At 43.7% G+C, this 20,295-nt stretch overlaps 1 protein-coding gene across 2 annotated transcripts in view; it reads left to right on the plus strand.

Moving 5' to 3' along the window:
• adgrv1 (adhesion G protein-coupled receptor V1) overlaps nucleotides 1-20,295 on the plus strand; it is a 691,082-nt gene that overhangs the window by 135,355 nt on the left and 535,432 nt on the right. The window lies entirely within an intron of this gene.

Raw genomic sequence — 20,295 nt, forward strand, 5'->3', positions numbered from 1 at the left:
GAGCAGTAAGTCACAGCGTCAAACATGGTATTTCCTGCTGCCTCTAGGTGGCGCTATGAGTGTTACTGAATTATGCCATGTTGATGTGTTCAGGCCTGGACCCTTATCAAACGTGTGAAGTCAGGGGCAGATCGGACAATGTATGCCTGAATTACATCAGCTTCCTGTTTCATGGCGAAACATTACACTTTGCCAGGCCGCCACGGACACGCCCTCCAATGAAAAGTCAAAAGCTCCGCAATTTAGCATCGCAAAGGCCTTTAGATGATACTGACCAAATATGATGATGATCGGATTAAATCTCTAGGAGGAGTTCGTTAAAGTACGACGCTTGGAAATGTCAAAAAATGACAGAGAAAATTCAAAATGGCTGACTTCCTGTGGGGTTTAGAGCTTAGCTCCAAGAGACTTTTTTGTAGGTCTTGGAGTAATAGATGATCCTACCAAATTTCGTATCTGTAAGTTTTTCGTAGTGGGGGGGCTGATCTCTTGAAATTTTGCAGGTGGCGCTATCGAGCCATTTTTACACGCCCACTTCTGACGCCTATACTACATGTAAATTTTCGCCACTTCTGACGCGTGTGCAAATTTTCATGAGTTTTCGGGTATGTTTAGGCCCTCAAAAATGCGATCCATTTCGGAGAAGAAGAAGAAGAAGAAGAAGAAGAAGAATAATAATAATAAACGGAGCAAAAACAATAGGGTCCTCACACCCTGGTGTGCTCGGGCCCTAATTAAAACTGCAAGCAGTGATGGAAGGGCCCTCGCACGCATGTGCACCGCCACTCTATGGCCTTAGTAAAGCAATGAACCAGGGGGATTAAAATTTCAGTGGGTAAATATAGGCGGATATTCAAAGGAACTTTGAAGTGCCACACCTCCTTTGTGCAGCAGGTGGCGCTATGATTGTATTTGATTGTTGTAACATTGATGTGTTGAGGCCAGGACCCTTGTCAAACGTATGATGTCTGTGACAGGTCGGACATTGCATGCCTGAGTTACAACAGCTTTCTCATGGAGAAACATCACTCTTTGCGAGGCCGCCACGGACACGCCCTTCAACGAAAAGTCAAGATCTCCGCAATTTATCATCGCAAAGGGCTTAAGATCAGTCTCACCTGATATGATAATGATTTGATTAAATCTCTGAGTGTAATGAAGCTCCAGTAGGCTGAGGATCCATTTGCAAACTTTATTTCACTCGTTGTCGTACAGGCAGGGTCAAACACCAGCAAACACATATATGGAGGGTAAGGCAATCTCGTAGTGAGTAAACAGGCAGATGTCAAGGCAGGCAGCGGGCAAAGAATAGTCAAAACACAAGCAGATGTCGGGGCAGGCGGCAGACAATCAGAATAGTCAATAAACACTCCAAAGTAGGCACGGGGTAATCAGACAGAATAATAACGCTTAGAAATGATGCCAGAGCAAATCAAGACTTCGCAAAGAGAGCCCATTGCTAAGAGTCTTAAATAGGCAGAGTGATGGGAATCAGGTGCAGGCGAAATCAGTTCAGGTATGTGGGCTCATGGGAAACGTAGTCTGAATAACACTAATACCCAGGGGCTGGCTCCCTCTAGTGGTGATCGAGGAGCGAAGCAGGAGCTTCACTCGTAACAGAACCCCCCCCCTGCGAGCGGCTCCCGAAGCGAGGAGGCGGATGACGCCGGGGTCTACCACGAGGTCGAGGGGCCGGCTTCCCAGGATTGTCTCGGTGAAATTGTGTGATGAGTGATGGGTCAAGGATATCTCTGACCTCCACCCAAGATCGTTCCTCGGGACCGTACCCTTCCCAATCGACCAGATATTGTAATTTATTACCCCGACGTCTGGAATCGAGGAGGTCGTGGACCAGATAAGCCTCCTCACCATCTATGCGCAGGGGCTGGGGATCCTGCCCAGTGGTCGTGTCCTCCTGCTCCTCCCTCGGACCACCAGCGGGTTTCAGCAGAGAAACATGAAATGTAGGAGAGATGCGATAAGTGGGAGGCAAATTTAAACGAAATGATACAGGAGTTATTTGTTTAGAGATTTTGAAAGGACCCACATACCTGGGACTGAGTTTCTTGCAGGGTAGTTTGAGACGCAGGTCTCTGGTGGATAGCCAGACCCACTGTCCGGGTCTGTACTCGGGATTGGCTCTGCGGTGGCGATCGGCCTGAACCTTTTGTCTCCTGACGGCTCGTTGGAGATGGTGATGAGCTTGTTCCCAGGTCTCTTCGCTTCTTTGAAACCAGTCGTTAATGGCGGGTAGATTAGAGTGTTCATCAGACCAAGAAAAGAAGGGAGGTTGAAATCCTAAGATACACTTGAAGGGAGTTAACCCCGTAGAGGATTTGGTTAGTGAGTTCTGTGCATATTCGGCCCACATTAAATATCTGCTCCAGTCCTGTTGGTTCTGGTTGCAATACGAGCGGAGAAAGCGAGTAAGTTCCTGGTTCATCCTTTCAGTTTGTCCATTGGATTGTGGGTGATATCCTGATGTGAGACTGATATTGACATTTAACTGTTTAAAAAAGGCAGACCATACCTTAGAGGTAAACTGTGGCCCTCGGTCGGATACAATGTCTTCGGGAAGTCCATAAAATCGAAAGACCCAGTTGCATAAGGTTTCAGCTGTTTGAAAAGCCGTGGGGAGTTTGGGTAGGGGAATGAGCCGACAGGCTTTAGAAAATCTGTCCACTACTGTCAGAATGACTGTGTGATTGTTGGACTTGGGGAGATCAGTGACAAAATCTATCGCTATGTGCGACCAGGGGCGTTGTGGAATGAGGAGAGGTTGTAGTAGTCCGGCAGGTCGCTGATGGGAGGATTTGGATGTATTACAGGTGTAGCAGTTATTGACGAAAGCAATGGTGTCCTTAGACATGGATGACCACCAAAATTTCTCCTGTAGTATATTAAGGGTGCCTGTAATACCTGGGTGACCTGTGCTGGGTGATGAGTGAATCAGTCTGATGAGCTTCTCACGGATAGGTTCGCTTACGAAGGTTTTGTTGAGGGGACATTGAGCTGGTGGTGGAGATTGAGCATTAGCCTGGTTGATCTCTGTCATGATATCCCACTGGATGGGGGAAAGAATGAGGGTCTCAGAGATGATGTTTCTGGGAGGGTTGGGTGGGTCGGAGTCCTCATAGCAGCGAGACAAAGCGTCAGCCTTAGTGTTCTTTGATCCCGGTATATACGTGACTGAAAAGTTGAAGCGGGTAAAAAACATCGACCATCTTGCCTGTCGGGGGTTCATTCTCTTAGCGATCCGAAGATATTCCAGGTTTTTGTGATCAGTGAGAACTGTAAAAGGATTCTGAGCCCCTTCTAACCAGTGCCTCCATTCTTCGAAAGCGGCCTTCATGCCCAGTAATTCACGGTCGCCCACATCATAGTTGCGTTCTGCAGCTGAGAGTTTGCGTGAGAAGAAAGCACAAGGGTGCATTTTGGCAGGTGATCCGTGACGTTGTGAAAGAATGGCACCAATACCGATGTTGGAAGCATCTATTTCGACAATGAAAGGTAGGTTTGGATTGGGATGATGAAGGATTGGTGCAGATGTGAATCTTTTCTTTAATTCCTGAAAGGCATCTAGAGCTTGAGGAGACCAAGAGAGGCGGGACGTTGAGCGTTTGGTCATGGCGGTGAGAGGGGCTGCTACAGTACTGAAATTACGGATGAAGCGTCTGTAGAAGTTAGCAAATCCCAGGAAGCGTTGTATTTCCTTAAGGGTTTGCGGTCTGGGCCAATCGAGTACAGCTTTGACTTTAGATTCATCCATTGCAACTCCATCCGATGATATGATGTATCCTAAATATGATGTTGACGTCTGATGAAACTCACACTTCTCCGCTTTGGCATACAGTTGGTATTGAATGAGACGCTTTAATACTGTTCTTACATGTTGGATGTGTTCTTCAAGGTTACTGGAGTATACTAAAATATCGTCGATGTAGGTAATGACCCACCGGTCCAACATGTCTCGAAACACATCATTGATGAAAGACTGGAAGACAGAGGGACTGACAGAAAGGCCGAAGGGCATCACTAAGTATTCGTAGTGACCAGATTTAGTAGAAAAGGCTGTTTTCCACTCGTCTCCTTCCTTGATACGAATAAGGTTGTAAGCACATCGCAAGTCAAGCTTGGTGAAGAATTTTGCCGTACGTAATTGCTCTAGGGCTGCTGGAACTAGTGGTAGTGGGTACCTGAATTTTACCGAGATATCATTGAGAGCTCGGTAGTCGATGCATGGTCGAAGAGTGCCATCCTTCTTCTTCACAAAGAAAAAACTAGATGACGCAGGAGAGACGGAGTGACGGATGAATCCCTTAGCTAGTTCCTCCTCAATGTATTTGTTCATGGCCTCGGTTTCAGGTTGAGAGAGAGGGAAAATTCGCCCCCTAGGTGGTATGGTGCCTGGTAACAGCTCGATACTACAGTCGTTTGGGCGATGTGGTGGTAATTGAGACGCGCCCTCTTTGCTAAAGGCTCTACTGAGGTCAGCATATTCTGGAGGTAGTTTACATGTTGCAAAATCCTCAGATGTAATGATAGTGTTAAGGGAAGTAACAGGATGAATGGATGACAGGCAGGTTGAGAGACATTTATCGCTCCACTTAACTATTTGGTGTTCCCTCCATGAAATGTGGGGGTTGTGTTCCTCCAGCCATGGCAGTCCTAGAATTACTGAATAATGTTGAGAGGGGATGATGTAAAAGGTGATGTGTTCGTGATGCAGAGATCCAACTTGTAAGTGAATTTTGCCGGTACAGTACTCAATATTCCCCTCTCCAATGGGTTTTCCGTCTATCGTCTCGACTGTTAAATGAGATGGACAAGATGTTAATTGTAGATTATGACAGTGAGCAAAACTTTGGGACATGAAATTTCCTGCAGCTCCAGAGTCAATTAAAGCAGAGGTAGAGATACATCCTTCATCAGTGACTATTTGAACTGGGACTTCTATGTTACGTTGAGAGGAATGAATTAAAGCACTCACCATGGTGGTTTTGCGAGGAGGAGGTCTGGTGGGACAGGTAGCCAGAACGTGTCCAGGTTTACCACAGTACAGGCACAGATTATTCTTAATCCTTCGATCTCTCTCCTCCTGAGTGAGATGAGTATAACCCAGCTGCATGGGTTCGGAGGGAGTCGGGAAGAAACTGGGCTGAGTGTAATGACGACGGGACCGGATTAGGTTATCTATCTGGATAGATAAGTCAATAAATGCTGCTAAATCTCTCCCCTCATCACGGCAGGCCAATTCCGCTTGCAATTCGTGGTTTAATCCGCGTCGATACATCAGTTTTAAAGGGCCTTCGGGCCACCCAGTCTGAGCAGCGAGTGTGCGAAACTCCAAAGCATAATCCGCAGCTATGCGATCACCCTGACTAATGGTAATGAGACGCTCACCTGCATTCTCTCCTCCGGCAGTATGTTCAAACACCTCTCGAAATTTAGCCAAGAAAACCTCAAAGGTAGGGAAAATCGAGCCGTCGTCCTTCCAAACGGCAGTAGCCCAGTCCAACGCTTTATCAGTGAGTAAATTGCACACAAATGCGATTCGGCTTGCATGCGTGGGGTATAAACCCGGTTGTTGCGAGACAAACAGAGAGCATTGTAATAAGAAGCCCTTACATTTGGCTGGATCACCGTTGAACTTCTCAGGAAAGGCTAATCGAGGGTTCACAGTAGCTGATGCTGAATGAGCACTTCCGCTCGATGAAGCATTCGTCGCTGCGGACGGAGAGATCTGTAACCTTTGTAAAGTCCTAACCAACTCCTCGGTTACGGTGCTAAGGTGTCCGAGTTGTTGTTGTTGTGCTGCTAGCTGGTGAGCTTGAACCGACAACTCCGTAGTGATTTGAGAGACGGTCGCTGGATCGCTTTGCGGCGAAGTCTTCTGTAATGAAGCTCCAGTAGGCTGAGGATCCATTTGCAAACTTTATTTCACTCGTTGTCGTACAGGCAGGGTCAAACACCAGCAAACACATATATGGAGGGTAAGGCAATCTCGTAGTGAGTAAACAGGCAGATGTCAAGGCAGGCAGCGGGCAAAGAATAGTCAAAACACAAGCAGATGTCGGGGCAGGCGGCAGACAATCAGAATAGTCAATAAACACTCCAAAGTAGGCACGGGGTAATCAGACAGAATAATAACGCTTAGAAATGATGCCAGAGCAAATCAAGACTTCGCAAAGAGAGCCCATTGCTAAGAGTCTTAAATAGGCAGAGTGATGGGAATCAGGTGCAGGCGAAATCAGTTCAGGTATGTGGGCTCATGGGAAACGTAGTCTGAATAACACTAATACCCAGGGGCTGGCTCCCTCTAGTGGTGATCGAGGAGCGAAGCAGGAGCTTCACTCGTAACACTGAGAACAGTGAATCACAGCGTAAAACAAGGCATTTCCTGCTACCTCTAGGTGGCGCTAGGACTGAAGCTGAATATTGGCATTGAAATGTGTTCAGGCCAAGACTCTTATCAAACATGTGAAGTGTGGGGCAGATTGGACATTGTATGCCTTAGTTATAACAACTTCCTGTTTCATGGCGAAAACGCTGAAATTTGTCAGGCCGCCACGGACACACCTTCCAACGAAAAGTCAAAAGCTCCGCAATTTAACATCGCAAAGGCCTTTAGATGAGATTGACCAAATATGATGACGATCTGACAAAATCTCTAGGAGGAGTTCGTTAAAGTACGAAGCCTGGAAATGACAAAAATTTGCCCAGAAATCACAGCAAAAATTCAAAATGGCTGACTTCCTGTGAGGTTTAGAGCTTCACTCCAAGAGACTTTTTTGTAGGTCTTGGGGTGACATATGACCCTACCAAATTTCGTTTCTGTAGGATTTTCGTAGCGGCGGGGCTGTTCTCTTGAAATTTTGCAGGTGGCGCTATCGAGCCATTTCTGCACGCCCACTTCTGGCGCCTACGTCACATGTAAATTTTTGCCACTTCTGACGTGTGTGCAACGTTTTATGACTTTTTGAGGTTGTTTAGCCTGTCAAAATGCGATTCAATTAGCGATACTTTGCCAGGCCGCCACGGACACGCCCTTTAATGAAAAGTCAAGGTCGTTGCTTTTTATCATCACACAAGGTCTTGAGATTACACTGGTGAAATATGATGTTGATATGGTTAAATACCTAGGAGCAGTAAGTCACAGCGTCAAACATGGTATTTCCTGCTGCCTCTAGGTGGCGCTATGAGTGTTACTGAATTATGCCATGTTGATGTGTTCAGGCCTGGACCCTTATCAAACGTGTGAAGTCAGGGGCAGATCGGACAATGTATGCCTGAATTACATCAGCTTCCTGTTTCATGGCGAAACATTACACTTTGCCAGGCCGCCACGGACACGCCCTCCAATGAAAAGTCAAAAGCTCCGCAATTTAACATCGCAAAGGCCTTTAGATGATACTGACCAAATATGATGATGATCGGATTAAATCTCTAGGAGGAGTTCGTTAAAGTACGACGCTTGGAAATGTCAAAAAATGACAGAGAAAATTCAAAATGGCTGACTTCCTGTGGGGTTTAGAGCTTAGCTCCAAGAGACTTTTTTGTAGGTCTTGGAGTAATAGATGATCCTACCAAATTTCGTATCTGTAAGTTTTTCGTAGTGGGGGGGCTGTTCTCTTGAAATTTTGCAGGTGGCGCTATCGAGCCATTTTTACACGCCCACTTCTGACGCCTATACTACATGTAAATTTTCGCCACTTCTGACGCGTGTGCAAATTTTCATGAGTTTTCGGGTATGTTTAGGCCCTCAAAAATGCAATCCATTTCGGAGAAGAAGAAGAAGAAGAAGAAGAAGAAGAAGAAGAAGAAGAATTAAAACTGCAAGCAGTGATGGAAGGGCCCTCGCACGCATGTGCACCGCCACTCTATGGCCTTAGTAAAGCAATGAACCAGGGGGATTGAAATTTCAGTGGGTAAATATAGGCGGATTTTCAAAGGAACTTTGAAGTGCCACACCTCCTTTGTGCAGCAGATGGCGCTATGATTGTGATTGATTGTTGTAACATTGATGTGTTGAGGCCAGGACCCTTGTCAAACGTATGATGTCTGTGACAGGTCGGACATTGCATGCCTGAGTTACAACAGCTTTCTAATGGCGAAACATCACTCTTTGCGAGGCCGCCACGGACACACCCTTCAACGAAAAGTCAAGATCTTCGCAATTTATCATCGCAAAGGGCTTAAGATCAGTCTCACCTGATATGATAATGATTTGATTAAATCTCTGAGAACAGTGAATCACAGCGTAAAACAAGGCATTTCCTGCTACCTCTAGGTGGCGCTAGGACTGAAGCTGAATATTGGCATTAAAATGTGTTCAGGCCAAGACTCTTATCAAACATGTCAAGTGTGGGGCAGATTGGACATTGTATGCCTTAGTTATAACAACTTCCTGTTTCATGGCGAAAACACTGAAATTTGTCAGGCCGCCACGGACACACCTTCCAACGAAAAGTCAAAAGCTCCGCAATTTAACATCTCAAAGGCCTTTAGATGAGATTGACCAAATATGATGACGATCTAACAAAATCTCTAGGAGGAGTTCGTTAAAGTACGAAGCCTGGAAATGACAAAATTTGCACAGAAATCACAGCAAAAATTCAAAATGGCTGACTTCCTGTGAGGTTTAGAGCTTCGCTCCAAGAGACTTTTTTGTAGGTCTTGGGGTGACATATGACCCTACCAAATTTCGTATCTGTAGGATTTTCGTAGCGGCGGGGCTGTTCTCTTGAAATTTTGCAGGTGGCGCTATCGAGCCATTTCTGCACGCCCACTTCTGGCGCCTATGCCACATGTAAATTTTTGCCACTTCTGACGTGTGTGCAACGTTTTATGACTTTTTGAGCTTCTCATAGCGCCACCTAGAGGCAGCAGAAAATACCATGTTTGACGCTGTGACTTACTGCTCTTAGGTATTTACCCATATCAACATCATATTTCACCAGTGTAATCTCAAGACCTTGTGTGATAATAAAAAGCAACAACCTTGACTTTTCAGTAAAGGGCGTGTCCGTGGCGGCCTGGCAAAGTATCGCTAAATGAATCGCATTTTGACAGGCTAAACTGTAACTGAATTATGCCATGTTGATGTGTTCAGGCCTGGACCCTTATCAAACGTGTGAAGTCAGGGGCAGATCGGACAATGTATGCCTGAATTACATCAGCTTCCTGTTTCATGGCGAAACATTACACTTTGCCAGGCCGCCACGGACACGCCCTCCAATGAAAAGTCAAAAGCTCCGCAATTTAGCATCGCAAAGGCCTTTAGATGATACTGACCAAATATGATGATGATCGGATTAAATCTCTAGGAGGAGTTCGTTAAAGTACGACGCTTGGAAATGTCAAAAAATGACAGAGAAAATTCAAAATGGCTGACTTCCTGTGGGGTTTAGAGCTTAGCTCCAAGAGACTTTTTTGTAGGTCTTGGAGTAATAGATGATCCTACCAAATTTCGTATCTGTAAGTTTTTCGTAGTGGGGGGGCTGTTCTCTTGAAATTTTGCAGGTGGCGCTATCGAGCCATTTTTACACGCCCACTTCTGACGTCTATACTACATGTAAATTTTCGCCACTTCTGACGCGTGTGCAAATTTTCATGAGTTTTCGGGTATGTTTAGGCCTTCAAAAATGTGATCCATTTCGGAGAAGAAGAAGAAGAAGAAGAAGAAGAAGAAGAAAAAGAAGAATAATAATAATAAACGGAGCAAAAACAATAGGGTCCTCACACCCTGGTGTGCTCGGGCCCTAATTAAAACTGCAAGCAGTGATGGAAGGGCTCTCGCACCATGTGCACCGCCACTCTATGGCCTTAGTAATGCAATGAACCAGGGGGATTGAAATTTCAGTGGGTAAATATGAGCGGATATTCAAAGGAACTTTGAAGTGCCACACCTCCTTTGTGCAGCAGGTGGTGCTATGATTGTATTTGATTGTTGTAACATTGATGTGTTGAGGCCAGGACCCTTGTCAAACGTATGATGTCTGTGACAGGTCGGACATTGCATGCCTGAGTTACAACAGCTTTCTCATGGAGAAACATCACTCTTTGCGAGGCCGCCACGGACACACCCTTCAACAAAAAGTCAAGATCTTCGCAATTTATCATCGCAAAGGGCTTAAGATCAGTCTCACCTGATATGATAATGATTTGATTAAATCTCTGAGAACAGTGAATCACAGCGTAAAACAAGGCATTTACTGCTACCTCTAGGTGGCACTAGGACTGAAGCTGAATATTGGCATTGAAATGTGTTCAGGCCAAGACTCTTATCAAACATGTGAAGTGTGGGGCAGATTGGACATTGTATGCCTTAGTTATAACAACTTCCTGTTTCATGGCGAAAACGCTGAACTTTGTCAGGCCGCCACGGACACACCTTCCAACGAAAAGTCAAAAGCTCCGCAATTTAACATCGCAAAGGCCTTTAGATGAGATTGACCAAATATGATGACGATCTAACAAAATCTCTAGGAGGAGTTTGTTAAAGTACGAAGCCTGGAAATGACAAAATTTGCACAGAAATCACAGCAAAAATTCAAAATGGCTGACTTCCTGTGAGGTTTAGAGCTTCGCTCCAAGATACTTTTTTGTAGGTCTTGGGGTGACATATGACCCTACCAAATTTCGTATCTGTAGGATTTTCGTAGCGGCGGGGCTGTTCTTTTGAAATTTTGCAGGTGGCGCTATCGAGCCATTTCTGCACGCCCACTTCTGGCGCCTATGCCACATGTACATTTTTGCCACTTCTGACGTGTGTGCAACGTTTTATGACTTTTTGAGCTTGTTTAGCCTGTCAAAATGCGATTCATTTAGCGATACTTTGCCAGGCCGCCACGGACACGCCCTTTAATGAAAAGTCAAGGTCGTTGCTTTTTATCATCACACAAGGTCTTGAGATTACACTGGTGAAATATGATGTTGATATGGTTAAATACCTAAGAGCAGTAAGTCACAGCATCAAACATGGTATTTCCTGCTGCCTCTAGGTGGCGCTATGAGTGTTACTGAATTATGCCATGTTGATGTGTTCAGGCCTGGACCCTTATCAAACGTGTGAAGTCAGGGGCGGATCGGACAATGTATGCCTGAATTACATCAGCTTCCTGTTTCATGGCGAAACATTACACTTTGCCAGGCCGCCACGGACACGCCCTCCAATGAAAAGTCAAAAGCTCCGCAATTTAGCATCGCAAAGGCCTTTAGATGATACTGACCAAATATGATGATGATCGGATTAAATCTCTAGGAGGAGTTCGTTAAAGTACGACGCTTGGAAATGTCAAAAAATGACAGAGAAAATTCAAAATGGCTGACTTCCTGTGGGGTTTAGAGCTTAGCTCCGAGACTTTTTTGTAGGTCTTGGAGTAATAGATGACCCTACCAAATTTCGTGTCTGTACGTTTTTCGTAGTAGGGGGGCTGTTCTCTTGAAATTTTGCAGGTGGCGGTATTGAGCCATTTCTACACGCCTACTTCTGACGCCTCTACTACATGTAAATTTTCGCCACTTCTGACGCGTGTGCAAATTTTCATGAGTTTTCGGGTATGTTTAGGCCCTCAAAAATGCGATCCATTTCGGAGAAGAAGAAGAAGAAGAAGAAGAAGAAGAAGAAATATAGCTGCAAGCAGCAATGGCGGGCCCTCGCACGTTTTTTTACCGCTACACGATGCGTCCGAGAAAATGATGCCCGGTGGGCAAGGGCATCACGTGGGTAAACATCAGTGGGCTATTTTTAATGTTTTTACTGAGCCATTTGGGGACTGTAGGTAAAACAAAAACCCCACATTTTAGACAAACAGGGGCGCTAGTGAGCCACTTAAGAGACACGCCTATGTCTGACCTTTTTGTGCACACTTAACAGCTGACAACTCTGATGTGTGTGCCAACTTTAAGGTTAATCTAATCACACCAAGAGCCTTAAATATGCCTGAAATAAAAGTAGTTTGCGGCGTTGCCATGGGAACAGCGTTCGAGATATCAAAAATCCCTTCGCAATTTATCATCTACAATGTCTCAGCATCATGTTGACCAATTCTGGTGTTAATCGCATGAATATCCTAGAAGGAGTATTTAAAGGAACATCGGCGTCAACTGAAAGGCTTAAATATGCCTTTAAAATTAAAGTAAACTTTGACGCGTTGCCATGGGAACAGCGTTTGAGATATCAAAAATCCCTTCGCAATTTATCATCTACAATATCTCGGCTTCATGTTGAACACTTTTGGTGTCAATTGCATGATTATTCTAGAAGGAGTATTTAAAAGTTAACTGCATACAACTGTAAGGCTTAATATGCCTTTAAAATGAAAGTAAAGTTTGACACGTTGCCATGGGAACAGCGTTTGAGATATCAAAAATCCCTTCACAATTTATCATCTACAATATCTCGGCTTCATGTTGAACACTTTTGGTGTCAATTGCATGATTATTCTAGAAGGAGTATTTAAAAGTTAACTGCATACAACTGTAAGGCTTAAATATGCCTTTAAAATTAAAGTAAACTTTGACGCGTTGCCATGGGAACAGCGTTTGAGATATCAAAAATCCCTTCGCAATTTATCATCTACAATATCTCGGCTTCATGTTGAACACTTTTGGTGTCAATTGCATGATTATTCTAGAAGGAGTATTTAAAAGTTAACTGCATACAACTGTAAGGCTTAAATAAGCCTTTAAAATGAAAGTAAAGTTTGACACGTTGCCATGGGAACAGCGTTTGAGATATCAAAAATCCCTTCACAATTTATCATCTACTATGCCTCAGCATCATGTTGACCACTTCTGGCGTCAATCGCATGAATATTCTAGAAGGAGTATTTAAAAGAACATTGGCGTCAACTGAAAGGCTTAAATATGCCTTTAAAATGAAAGTAAAATCTGACGCGTTGCCATGGGAACAGCGTTCGAGATATCAAAAATCCCTTCGCAATTTATCATCTACAATGTCTCAGCATTATGTTGACCACTTCTGGAGTCAATCACATTATTTCTCCAGGAGGAGTATTTAAAAGTTTACCGCATGCAGCTGTAAGGTTTAAATATTCCTTAAAAATGAAAGTAAAGTTTGACAGGTTGCCATGGGAACAGCGTTCGAGATATCAAAAATCCCTTCGCAATTTATCATCTACAATGTCTCGGCATCATGTTGACCACTTCTGGTGTTAATCGCATGAATATCCTAGAAGGAGTATTTAAAGGAACATCGGCGTCAACTGAAAGGCTTAAATATGGCTTCAAAATGAAAGTAAAAAGTTTGACACGTTGTCATGGGAACAGCGTTTGAGATATCAAAAATCCCTTCGCAATTTATCATCTACAATATCTCGGCTTCATGTTGACCACTTTTGGTGTCAATTGCATGATTATTCTAGAAGGAGTATATAAAAGTTCACTGCATGCAACTGTAAGGCTTAAATATGCCTTTAAAATGAAAGTAAAGTTTGACACGTTGCCATGGGAACAGTGTTTGAGATATCAAAAATCCCTTCACAATTTATCATCTACTATGCCTCAGCATCATGTTGACCACTTTTGGTGTTAATCGCATGAATATCCTAGAAGGAGTATTTAAAGGAACATCGGCATCAACTGAAAGGCTTAAAAATGCCTTTAAAATGAAAGTAAAGTTTGACGCGTTGCCATGGGAACAGCGTTTGAGATATCAAAAATCCCTTCGCAATTTATCATCTACAATGTCTTGGCATCATAATCACCACGTTTGGTGTCAATCGCATGAATATCCTAGAAGGAGTATTTTAAAGAACATCGGCATCAACTGAAAGGCTTAAATATGGCTTCAAAATGAAAGTAAAAAGTTTGACACGTTGTCATGGGAACAGCGTTTAAGATATCAAAAATCCCTTCGCAATTTATCATCTACAATGTCTTGGCATCATGTTAACCACTTCTTGTGTCAATCGCATGAAAATCCTAGAAGGAGTATTTAAAAGTTAACTGCATGAAACGGAAAGGCATAAATATGCCTTTAAAATGAAAGTAAAGCTTGACAGGTTGCCATGGGAACAGCGTTTGAGATATCAAAAATCCCTTCACAATTTATCATCTACTATGCCTCAGCATCATGTTGACCACTTTGTTGTTAATCGCATGAATATCCTAGAAGGAGTATTTAAAGGAACATCGGCATCAACTGAAAGGCTTAAAAATGCCTTTAAAATGAAAGTAAAGTTTGGGGCGTTGCCATGGGAACAGCGTTCGAGATATCAAAAATCCCTTCGCAATTTATCATCTACTATGCCTCAGCATCATGTTGACTACTTCTGGTGTTAATCGCATGAATGTCCTAGAAGGAGTATTTAAAGGAACATCGGCGTCAACTGAAAGGCTTAAATATGACTTTAAAATGAAAGTAAACTTTGACGCATTGCCATGGGAACAGCGTTTGAGATATCAAAAATCCCTTCGCAATTTATCATCTACTATGTCTCGGCATCATGTTGACCACTTCTGGTGTCAATCTCATGAATATCCTAGAAGGAGTATTTAAAGGAACATCGGCATCAACTGAAAGGCTTAAAAATGCCTTTAAAATGAAAGTAAAGTTTGGGGCGTTGCCATGGGAACAGCGTTCGAGATATCAAAAATCCCTTCGCAATTTATCATCTACTATGCCTCAGCATCATGTTGACTACTTCTGGTGTTAATCGCATGAATGTCCTAGAAGGAGTATTTAAAGGAACATCGGCGTCAACTGAAAGGCTTAAATATGACTTTAAAATGAAAGTAAACTTTGACGCATTGCCATGGGAACAGCGTTTGAGATATCAAAAATCCCTTCGCAATTTATCATCTACTATGTCTCGGCATCATGTTGACCACTTCTTGTGTCAATCGCATGAAAATCCTAGAAGGAGTATTTAAAAGAACATCGCATGGAACTGTCAAAAAAATCCAGCTTTGTGACTGACACACTTCCTGGCGCCTGGTGGTGGCGCTATACCCGGGAGTCACAATAGGCACATCGATGCGATCGGAATCTTCAGACGAACAAACACCCTGCATGGCATCACAATAAGATATTTTTTGCCTTAGATATTAGACACTTCCTGTTTCTCTGAATTCGCCATAAATTCGTTGCCTCGCCATGGCAGAACCGTTCGAGATATCAAAAATCCCTTCGCAATTTAGCAAGTACAATGTCTCGACATCATGTTTACCACGTTTGGTGTCAATCGCATGCATCCTCTAGGAGGAGTATTTAAAAGTTCAATGCATGCATTTTTTAAACAATCCAAAATAGCCGACTTCCTGTTGGGCGGAGCTTAAATGTTAGAGGGTGAAAGTTGTTCGGGTCGATGAGATCTATATGCGTACCAACTCTCGTACATGTGTGTAAATTTTTGCCCGATCTGTGCCCCAATGTTTGTTTTTGCATTACAATGGGCGCTACAGAGCTCCCTTACCACGCCCGAATTCCAGCCTTTGCCGGGTCCTAATGGCCGACGACTCTGACATCTCTGCCAATTTTCAAGAGTTTTTGAGTATGTTAAGGCCCCCAAATTGCCCTGAAACGTAAAAAAAAAAAAATAAAATAAAAAAAAAAAATAATAAATCCGAGCAAAAACAATAGGGCTTCGCACCATTCGGTGCAGGCCATTCTGGCCTGCTCCTCGGTGCTCGAGCCCTAATAATAAACGGAGCAAAAACAATAGGGTCCTCACACCCTGGTGTGCTCGGGCCCTAATAATAAACGGAGCAAAAACAATAGGGTCCTCACACCCTGGTGTGCTCGGGCCCTAATTAAAACTGCAAGCAGTGATGGAAGGGCCCTCGCACGCATGTGCACCGCCACTCTATGGCCTTAGTAAAGCAATGAACCAGGGGGATTGAAATTTCAGTGGGTAAATATAAGCGGATATTTAAAGGAACTTTGAAGTGCCACACCTCCTTTGTGCAGCAGGTGGCGCTATGATTGTATTTGATTGTTGTAACATTGATGTGTTGAGGCCAGGACCCTTGTCAAATGTATGATGTCTGTGACAGGTCGGACATTGCATGCCTGAGTTACAACAGCTTTCTCATGGAGAAACATCACTCTTTGCGAGGCCGCCACGGACACGCCCTTCAACGAAAAGTCAAGATCTTCGCAATTTATCATCGCAAAGGGCTTAAGATCAGTCTCACCTGATATGATAATGATTTGATTAAATCTCTGAGAACAGTGAATCACAGCGTAAAACAAGACATTTCCTGCTACCTCTAGGTGGCGCTAGGACTGAAGCTGAATATTGCCATTGAAATGTGTTCAGGCCAAGACTCTTATCAAACATGTGAAGTGTGGGGCAGATTGGACATTGTATGCCTTAGTTATAACAACTTCCTGTTTCATGGCAAAAACGCTGAAATTTGTCAGGCCGCCACGGACACACCTTCCAACGAAAAGTCAAAAGCTCCGCAATTTAACATCGCAAAGGCCTTTAGATGAGATTGACCAAATATGATGACGATCTGACAAAATCTCTAGGAGGAGTTCGTTAAAGTACGAAGCCTGGAAATGACAAAATTTGCACAGAAATCACAGCAAAAATTCAAAATGGCTGACTTCCTGTGAGGTTTAGAGCTTCACTCCAAGAGACTTTTTTGTAGGTCTTGGGGTGATATATGACCCTACCAAATTTCGTTTCTGTAGGATTTTTCGTAGCGGCGGGGCTGTTCTCTTGAAATTTTGCAGGTGGCGCTATCGAGCCATTTCTGCACGCCCTCTTCTGGCGCCTATGCCACATGTAAATTTTTGCCACTTCTGACGTGTGTGCAACGTTTTATGACTTTTTGAGGTTGTTTAGCCTGTCAAAATGCGATTGAATTAGCGATACTTTGCCAGGCCGCCACGGACACGCCCTTAAATGAAAAGTCAAGGTCGTTGCTTTTTATCATCACACAAGGTCTTGAGATTACACTGGTGAAATATGATGTTGATATGGTTAAATACCTAGGAGCAGTAAGTCACAGCATCAAACATGGTATTTCCTGCTGCCTCTAGGTGGCGCTATGAGTGTTACTGAATTATGCCATGTTGATGTGTTCAGGCCTGGACCCTTATCAAACGTGTGAAGTCAGGGGCAGATCGGACTAGTGTTGCTTTCGTCAACGAAAAGTATGACGAAATATCCTCGTCAACGAACCTTTATCACGTGACGAAAATGAGACGAGACTCAACGTAAATGCTGGTTATGTGACGAAAACTATAATAAAATGTATAATACAATATTGTTGACGAATAAAAACGAGACTAAAATTGGTTTACTAAATAAAAATTATGCTAAAACGTGTCTTTATTTTCGTTGACCAAAACGAGACGAGACGAAATGTTATAACGTTATTTCGTCTAGCCATCTCCTGGCACCCCGCCACCTGACTGCAAATGATCATGTGTGTTCAATGGCGCTCTGCAAATCGATCCGCAAAATACGTAAACGTACCGCGAGAGCGATTAGAAAGCATGCAGAGCAGTCTGTTCTCGCGATGCTTTGATATCATACGCAATCCGTTTGCGCAGTAACACGCGACACGTCACGTTTGATGGCCAGCTGCGCCCGCGAATACACCGCCGCATCAAGTCTTCAAATGGAAACGAAAAGTCCAAAATGAAACCCGTGCATCGTTTTCAGGTGAGTTCACAAGCCTGTTAATATGTATAGCGTTGACTGCTGGCACCGCGAACTCATCTGTGTGATTTAAATATTATAACAATGTACCTGTTAACATGTCATTTCCCCTGTATACTGTTCTTTACGGTAAACGGTGTTCATGTTACTTGGGTACTAGGTTGGCGCATGCGCAGTGTGTGGGGGTGCGCATGCGCAGTATGTAGTTGGGCGCGCAGTGTTGTTGTTTGGCACGGTGCTCTCGTGTGTACCGAGTGGTATGCTGAATAAAGTGAACCATTTGAAATAAACGTTGTGTTTATTAGAACTAACATGGTAGCAGAGGATGGCTGCTAGTTATAAAGTTCCGCCGAAGTTTGATGAGGCCAGGCCGTACGAGTGTTGGAAAAATGAAGTTAATATCTGGATGCGGGTCACTGACCTCGAGAAGAAAAAACAAGCCCTTGCTGTTGCTTTGGGGCTCGAAGGAAGAGCTCGGGAAACGGCGATGGAAATACCTGCGGAGGACTTGGACAGTGATAACGGTATGGAAACGTTAATGGCAAAGCTTGACGGAATATTTCTGAAAGAGGAAAAGGATCGAGCATATGAAGCCTATTCTTATTTTGATAGCATAGCAAAGAATAGTTCAGTTTCCATGTCGGACTACATAATTGACTTTGAACAGCGATATAACCGGATGAAAAAGTATAATATGACGCTTCCTGACGCTGTCCTGGCTTTTAAGCTATTGGACACGGCTTGCCTCGACGAAAAAAGCAGACAGTTAGCATTGACGGCTTGCACCGAGTTAAAGTTTTCCTCCATGAAGTCGGCTTTAAAAAGGATCTTCGGAGGAAAAATTGCGATAGGCTCGTCACATGGAATACAAGTGAACCAAGACACGGCGTTGTTTACAGAACAAAGACCACAAGGAAGAGGAAAACGGAACGCTACGTTGCAAAGTGGGCAACTAAAACAGCCGCTACCGGGGACAAATCCACTGGATAAATTCGGTAAGCGATCCAGATGTGCTATTTGCCAGTGCACATATCACTGGGCTAAAGACTGTCCACATAAGAAAACTGATCAAGTAAGAATAACTGAAGATGCAAATGTAGAGGAATGTAACATTACATTGTTTACAAAAGCCTCAATGTCCGACTCAGAGATATTCATGACTGAATCGTTGGGATCAGCGATTATTGATACTGCTTGTACTCGTACTGTTTGTGGGGAGAAGTGGTTGCAAAACTATGTTAACGACCTCACCGGGGATCAAGTGAATCAACTGATGCAGACAGAAACCCCCAGTTGCAGGCCATTTCGGTTCGGAGATGGGAATTTAGTGTATTCAACGAGAAATGTGAAACTACCAGCTAAAATAGGACTGACAAAATGCCAAATTGATACTGAAGTTGTTAAGGTTGACATTCCACTACTGCTGAGTAAAACATCCTTGAAGAAAGCAGGGACCATTTTGGACATGGAAAAGGACAGTGCAGTGATGTTCAAACAATTAATTCCTCTTGAATTTACTAGTTCTGGACATTACTGTGTTGATATCAGAGACAAAGAAAACACAAAAGATCAAACTGAAGATGAAATCCTAACAGTGACAGAGAAAATGTCTTCAGATGAGAAACGTAAAGTCCTTTTAAAGCTCCATAAACAGTTTGGTCATGCGTCAGCAGACAGGCTGCAGAGGCTTATACTTAGTTCAGGAAACAAGGATGAAGAATGTTTTACTATTTTACAGCAAATAGTAAATGACTGTGAAATTTGTCAGAAGTACAAAAAAACAAAGCCAAAACCTGCTGTGGGGTTGCCCTTGGCTTCTGAATATAACGAGACGGTGGCAGTGGATCTGCACGAGTTGAAACCGAGTGTATGGTATCTTCACATCATTGACCATTTCACACGTTTCAGTGCAGGAAGTATTGTGAAAACAAAAAAGTCATCTGAAATTGTGAACTCATTCATTCACACTTGGATTAGTGTCCATGGCTCCCCCCAAAGGTTGTACAGTGACAACGGTGGAGAATTCAACAATGAAGAGATCAGAGACATGGCTGAAAACTTTAACATTGAGACAAAAACAACAGCATGTTACAGTCCCTGGAGCAACGGACTGCTCGAGAGACATAATCAAACACTTACCGAGATCGTCCAGAAGGTCAAACGAGAGAAAGGATGCGACTGGCAAACTGCCCTTGATTGGGCCCTCATGGCTAAGAACAGTATGTTGAATGTTCATGGCTACAGCCCGTATCAACTTGTGTTTGGACAGAATCCTAATCTTCCTTCTGTATTAACTGACAAACCACCTGCTCTAGAAGGTACTACTGTAAGTGCTAGAGTGGGAGAACATATTTCTGCTTTACATGCTTCTAGGAAAGCATTCACAGAATCAGAGTGTTCTGAGAGGATAAGAAGGGCATTGCGGAAGCAACTCAGACCTACAGATGATATGTATGTGACAGGAGACAAGGTATATTACAAAAGAGCAGACTCTCCTGAGTGGAAGGGACCTGGAGTAGTTATTGGTCAGGATGGAGCTGTTGTATTTGTAAGACATGGGGGGACTTTAGTCCGAGTACATCAATCCAGGCTCTGTAAGACAAATACACAGGATCAGGGATCTCAGGATAAGAATACTGTACCAGACGACAGA

The sequence above is a fragment of the Paramisgurnus dabryanus genome, chromosome 5 (genome assembly GCF_030506205.2).
Source record: "Paramisgurnus dabryanus chromosome 5, PD_genome_1.1, whole genome shotgun sequence".
NCBI classification, from domain to species: Eukaryota; Metazoa; Chordata; class Actinopteri; order Cypriniformes; family Cobitidae; genus Paramisgurnus; species Paramisgurnus dabryanus.